The 7,342-nt window shown below is 41.5% G+C and overlaps 1 protein-coding gene across 2 annotated transcripts in view; it reads right to left on the bottom strand.

The window, feature by feature from the left end:
• Window positions 1-7,342, bottom strand: part of si:dkeyp-23e4.3 (rho GTPase-activating protein 7) — a 155,010-nt gene that overhangs the window by 78,669 nt on the left and 68,999 nt on the right. The window lies entirely within an intron of this gene.

Here is a 7,342-nt window from a genome sequence, read left to right on the forward strand (position 1 = left end):
AGAGAGAGGGCGTCCTAAAAATAACCTGAGGTAAAACTTTGGACACATGAGCGCCGCTGCCTGCGGAGACAGAAATGACTTTGACTTTCTGTGACTGCATCAGACGTAAAAGGAATGTACAGGCCAGTCAAATTAGGGAGATAAAATCGGTGTGTGGTGAATGTTGTGGACACTCCCTGGAAGGAAATGAAGGATCCCAGAGTGAGCTGGCTGCCCACTTGGTACAAGAATGACCACAGATTTCCACAGGGCAAGTGTCGGCTTTGAGGCTGGCATTGGTTTTCATTTTTCTTTAATTACTGCCATTTAAAAAAGGCCATCCAGGGAGTCAGAAGTTCCACACTGCCTCACAGGCAGTCTGTAATGTAATGTTATTGTCACGGTTTTTAGCAGGAGGACCCACATGCAAGACGCTTTCAGGCCAATGTGCAGAACAAACACACTTTATTTTGACTCTAAAACTAAGAAACTCACAAACAAACTGAACTCCAACAGAGAGACGAACCGACAAAAGACAAAGGAACAGAGGAGTGTAGAAAAACACAGACCGGTCAACAGAAAGACACCGGAGGGAAAATAACGAGACAGGAAGTGCAGACCCTATAAGGGGATGGGCGGGGACAAAGACTCATGACAGACAGGTAAGCACAGAGCACATGGTAAACAGCAACAAGAACTAAACACAACACAATACCCAAAATGACCAAGAGTGGCACAAAGACAGTCAGTCACAGCAGGATCCTGTTATTGGATTTAAACAGGGACAACGCACAATTAAATATCCACATTGCATAAGAACAAGGAGAGTGGCATTGCACCAGGTTGTTACGTAAAACAATAAAAATATGCAATGGAAGTGAAGTACAAAACATCAGAATATACAATTTCACAAACACATTCACACCAAATTTACAGAAACACAATATCAGTTGCATGAGCTGAATAAATTGATCACGGGCTCAATCATTCCCACTTCCTGAAACCAGTCGCCCCCGCTAATTCCCAACAAAGCTTCCCATCACACACACACACACACACACACACACACACACACACACACACACACACACACACTATCCAGCTAAGCACGAAAAGGTTGTTTCTTTTTTCCCCCTTAGAAATTACCCAAACCGATTAATCGATGGTTGGCGATTAATTTCATGGTTGACACCTAATTGATTGTTTGCAGTTTTTATGGCTTTGTTTGTGTTTTAAAGTAAATCGGTGTGAGTCTTTCATCTGCGTGTGCTTTTAAATGGAAATAAGAACTAATAAGAAATAAGACTACATGTTTCCTACATGTAGTCACGCTTCTGATACAAATCAACGTGCTCCTCCGCTCGGGCCCTGCATCCCAACCCTCACATGATGAAATCAAGTGAAGAAAGTAACGAGGAAGTTTCTCATTTCCGAGATTGAACACTTTCCGCCGGCTCTGGCCTCTGACCCGCTTATAGCTGCTGGCGTCGGCGTCGGGCTTTGGAAAAACAAAAAAAGCCACTTCAGACGAAATGGAAGACAGACACGTCTCAACACCACGAAGGAGAAAGTCCTCGCCAATGCCGTAATAGCATGTAGTTCTTCAAGGTTTCATTTTGGCTCAGTCCAAGACATACCATTAGCGTTAATAGCCTTCCATTTAACACGTAGGTGTTTAATTATGGGATTTTAAATGTGAATAACTCCCTCGGAGGGAGAGCAGAAGAGAGGAGAGTGGCCTGCATGATTCGCTACATTAATTCACAAGCGGAGGGGGAGAAAGTGGGAGTATGTAAACAACTAATGGACTTTTCCACAGTCTGTCGAGAGGAACAGAGCAAGAGGAGGAAGAGTAGGAGTAGGGGAGGAAGAGAAAGGTCAAAACTTTTCTCTTTCTTCCCTTTGGCAACATTTCTGAGGCCTCATGAGGTTGGGAGAAATATTCCAATGCAGCACAACTAACGAGTCAAACACTTCTATTTCTCATGTTCTACTGCAACATTTTGGCCAGGGTCACCAATCAAATGGCCCTTATTATACCTGGTTGATTACAGAGGAGGAAGAAGTATTCGGATCCTTTACTTAAGTAAAAGTACAAACACCACACAGTAAAAACAAGTAAAAGTCCTGCATTAAAAACATTCCTTAAGTAAATGTATTTAAGTACCAGGAGAATGTACTTAAAGAATTCAAAGTAAAAGTACCCAATGCAGTGTGTGTGTGTGTGTGTGTGTGTGTGTGTGCGTTGTGTGTGTATATATATATATCTATATATATACTAAAAAGGACAGGATGTTTCACTTACATGTGGTACTTTCGGCTTATTTGATTCTTTGAGTTTTAATTTGAGTTTGTACCTTCAAGGTGGAATGCACTTGTTGGAAGTGGCTTTGGATAAAAGCTTCAGCTAAAGGAAATGGGATTTGTGATGATCTTTGCTGGAAGCCATTACTGTTATTTATTACATATATATATAATACATTCTTTTTTTCACTTCATTGTCTTCTCTGAGCTTCTGAAGTAACATATTTTAAGTAACAGTAGAAGTAGCATATAGTCATAAAAAACTTTTAAAATAACTTTTTTGGCCAGTAAATAACTCCCCACCGTTGTATTGCAACCTATTTTACTGCACATGTATTTATTCTCATATGTATTCATTGCAAGCTGCTTAAAGCGTCATCTAAAAGTCACACAGGGGGAAGGCCTGCACGTCTCTGGAGCTGACAAGATGTTGACTGTAGAAATCAGGATTAAAGCAGAGCTCAGGGCCTGACCTCTGGCTCCGGGAACAAAAAGACTCTCTCTCTCTCTCTCTCTCTCTCTCTCTCTCTCTCTCTCTCTCTCTCTCTCTCTCTCTCTCTCTCTGGTGTGTATAAAGGTTACACAAGACTGCGTTTCCTTTTCCCAAGCAAGAGCCTCAGGGGCGTCAGAGGAGAAAGAATCCAACAATACTCCCAGCGGATGGGAGTTTGTGTACATGTGTGTGTGTGCAGTGTTTATGTGTGTACATATGTGTGTGTGCGTATGTATGCGTGTGTGTGTGTGTGTGTGTGTGTGTGTGTGTATTTGTGTTTTTTAGTGTTCTAGGGAGGCAGTACGTGAGGATGTGATGTCTTGTGTTTACCCCTACAAGTTTAGCCTCTCTACATTTTCACTGCTGCTTGCGTGTATGCTATGGGGTGTGTATGTGTTTGAGTTTAGTGTGTGTGTGTGTGTGTGTGTGTGTGTGTGTGAGTGAGTGAGTGAGTGAGTGTGTGTGTGTGTGTGTGTGTATGGTCCTGTTTAACTATATTTGTGGGGCCCAAAAACTGGGAGTCCAGTATGCTTCTGGGGTCCTGATAGCTTTGTGGGGCCAACATGCTGGACCCCACAACTTTAAAGGGCTGTTTGAGGGTTAAGACTTAGTTTTAGGATTAGGGTTAGAATTAGGTTATGGTTTGGGTGAGGGTAAGGGTTAAGGTTAGGCATTTAGATGTCATGGTTAAGGTTAGGCTAAGGGTTAAGGTTAGGCATTTAGTTGTGTTGGTTAAGGTTAGGGTAAGGGGCTAGGAATGCATTATTTCAATGACGGGTCCCCACAAAGATAGTGCTACAAACCTTTTTGTGTGTGTGTGTGTGTGTGTATGTTCAGTCTAATCTGAATGCAGCCTCAGAGGCTTCGGGGCTGGTATTTCCGATGCAGCAGGACAGGAAGCGGCCTGCTCTCTTCAAACTGCGTCCCTCCTTCTGAACACTGCAGCACTGACTCTCTACAAGCCCTATCACTTCATCTGTGTGCGTGTGTTTGAGTGTCAGAGACGGATTCGGTGTTTACGGTACATAGAGTCCAGTATAGGCCTGGGATTTCAGCCCAAAGTCGAGGTAACACTTTTTAAATAACCATCCTTAGTAGATGGCAAACGAATTAAGCTTTAGTTAATGGTCATTTAACTGGTAACAAACTGTCATTTTACTGTAAACAAGCACTTCAATTATAATGAATACAATATTAGTAGTAGTAGTAGAGCAGAAGTAGTACTAGTAGTATCTGTTGCTTCAGTCTGACTCTGTGAGATAATCCAGCTTCCTTCATTTAAATACAAGACAAGATTTCTCTACACACAGGAAACTGTTTAGAAAAAAAAATACAAATTTTTCTGAATTCAGCCAAATTCTATTAAGAGTCAACAAGCGCAAAATCCCTTTTTACTGCTACTGTTGGCTCTGTTGAGGACACAGAGGAGCTGGGAAAACAGATTTTTTTTTCTCTAGATTTCTTAAAAACAATGGTTCTGTTTTTTTAGTTGTCTCTTTCAGGCGAGCAGGCTGACTTTATACATTAACACGCAGGCTGGTGTAAATGTATACGTCTCCATGAAGTCTGCGTGTACCAGCGTGCCACACATCTGTACTACAGGTCTGAATCAGAATCAATTGGATTATGGCATTTTCTCATAAATGATGATAAATGACTTAATGTACTCATCATAGCAAATCCCCAATGTGTAATTCAACAAACAGCATGAAGGTTACAGTACCTTCATGCTAAAACAACAAACCCATCACAACCACGGCTTGCTCACAGCAACAAATGTCTTGATTAAACCCTTGGTGCTAGCAGCTTAGTCTTTTCAGGGAGATAGTGTGAACCTTATATTATGTTTAGCAGGTAGCACTCTCCAGGCTAACAGATAGCACAGACAACTACTGTAGCACCAAATTAGGCATTGCAAATTGGGAGAAAGAATTGGAAAAAAACATCTCCAAAAGACAAAATGATAAAGTTTGAAGCACCAACTGGTTCACGTAACTGATAGATGAGAGCTGTTTGTTACAAAATGCCCATTCAGCTCCATCTCCAATGCTGTTGATATAACAAGCAGAAATGGCTGTTCGGGGATTTACTTGATGGATTGCTTTCTTCGTTCCATCTTGTTATCTTGTCTAAAGTTCGCCCTTATTTCCATGCTAAAACCCGAACATTACCATACTGTCAGACGTGTTTTCTTTTTGATGGATAGCCAGCTGCAGAGGAGTGCATTGGGACTGGGCAGATGTGAGTTCCTGCACCTGTTTGTAAATGAAACTGTGACCGAAAGCACACTGCATGCTCAGGAAATTTCCTCACGTAATGTAAGATTAAAGGAAATTAAGTGAAAGGGCATCACTCAACAAACATAATTTAACATTAACATGCTGAAGTGGCATGGGGGTGCAGTGGTTAGCAGTGTCTGTTTTAAACCCAGAGCGTGCAGGAGGCAGGACATCGCGAGCCAAGCGGGTTTATAATTTGGGCGTAGACGTTGAGTCTCTTGAAAATTGCATGTTGAATTTGTAACAAAAATCCCATCCAACAGTCTTTTATTGGACAAATTGAACATTGAATTGAATATTAAAAGCAGCACTAAAATTTAGTTTTTTTTAAAGGAAATTTTAAATTTAAAGTGCAGTTTTCTACAGATAGTCTTTTTCCACTAACTCAAAAAATCTCTGAGTGTCTTTTACGATATGTCTCAGTCTCTTAAGAGTCCACACATGGGTGCAATATTCTTGTGTCCACATACTTATGGCCATTGAATAGTTTTTACAAGAAACAACAATTAACTATAAGGACTGGGGAAAGAGCTATGTGCAAAGCAATTTATTAAAGTATAATAACAGAATAAGCAGCATCATACGCTCAGTTTGACAGGCGGCTCGTTGAGCTGAGTCACGGGGACGCCCCACAGCCGACCCCTCCAACTGTTGTTGACACACGCTATAAAGAAAGCCTTGTTTTGTTCTGGGCAGTGGACGGAAAACCCGGGGACATTGCCAAGGGTCAGCGGAGAGCCTGGCACCATGATCAGAAACGTTGTTACCAGGCATTCAGCGCGATCACTGGTCCAATGTTCCTCTAAACACCAAGTGGGACAGTTGGACCACACTGGAGGGGTGTCTGACATCCTCCGGATCCAAACCTAGAGCCACGGTGGCCCATGTGGGCACTCAAAAAACCGAACGTGAGCATGAACCGTCTAAGAAGCACTAAAATAGTTCATACAGTTAATTTAATGTAATTGTTTCCTTTCTTAACAGACTTATTGTTTTCTTTGCAGTTTCTAAAATACATCTTAATTAAACGTCAACACTTTTACACTGTATTCTCCGTATGCTTGATCAGAAACAAACCCATTGATAAGAACGGTTATCTGACTTTGACACCACTTCTGCATTTATTTTTCTGCAAGGTGTTCCACTTCCAGAGCCCTTGTGTTGTACATCCTGGCACAAAGCTAAATGGGACATTCAATATCATTATTGACATCCACAAAAATCCTTAATCACTGCTAACAAACACACTCTGACATCCACAAACTCAAAGCACCTTCTGTTGCTGCTCTGTAATAAGTACCCCCCCCCCCCCAGTATTCAACCCGTCCACCTCTATTATCCCCTGTTTCTTCACCATGATAACTGTCTGCAACAGGAACAAACGCATCTGCAATGCAGACAAAACACCTCCAATTATTCACCACCCTAACCCTAACCCCAACCCCAACCCTAACCCCATCCCTAACCCCAACCCCAACCCCATCCCAACCATAACCTAACCCAACCTAACCTCAACCCTAACCCTAACCCTAACCCCAACCCTAACCCCATCCCTAACCCCAACCCCAACCCCATACCCAACAATAACAACAACCTAACCTCAACCCCAACCCAACCATCCCCAACCCCAACCCTAACCCCAACCCCAACCCTAACCCTAACCCCATCCCTAACCCCATCCCCAACCCCAATCCTTTGATGTATTTTAAATGTTTTATTATTATTATTTATTTATTATTGTGTGGCACTTTTTGTCTTCATAAGCACTTTTTCACGAAAGCACTTGTTTACTAATTTAATGGTATGTGTACTTTTTATCCTTAGGGGCAAGTAATTACAACAGTATTTTAGTATTTTTAAATGTGGTTTCAAAAGTAATTTATGTTGAAAAATGATTTTAATATATTTTAATATATTTTAATAGAATTTATTTTGGACTGGACACCGGGCATTTTATTTATCAACACAACTCTTCTCTCTTTCTATATATTTTATTTATTTAATTTATCTTTATAACTCCCCCTACCCCCCCCCCCCTTTTTCTTTTCTCTATGTGCAGTAGATATATTTTTAATTATAGTAATTATTTTTATATCATGTGATAGTGTCTCGGGGAGAGGACCGGAGCCGGAGTGGAGGAGACCTTTATTTAAAGTTTAATGTCCCGCGCCTGTGGTCCTTTGGCCCTGCTCTGAGCATTCGGCCCTCTTTTAAACAGCTTTTTAGAACCAAACCAGGTCTTTTAAGGAGATTTGAAGTGTTTTACTCACACCGGGGGTCCCCTTGT

This window comes from Etheostoma spectabile, chromosome 13, assembly GCF_008692095.1.
Source record: "Etheostoma spectabile isolate EspeVRDwgs_2016 chromosome 13, UIUC_Espe_1.0, whole genome shotgun sequence".
In the NCBI taxonomy this organism is placed as follows: Eukaryota; Metazoa; Chordata; class Actinopteri; order Perciformes; family Percidae; genus Etheostoma; species Etheostoma spectabile.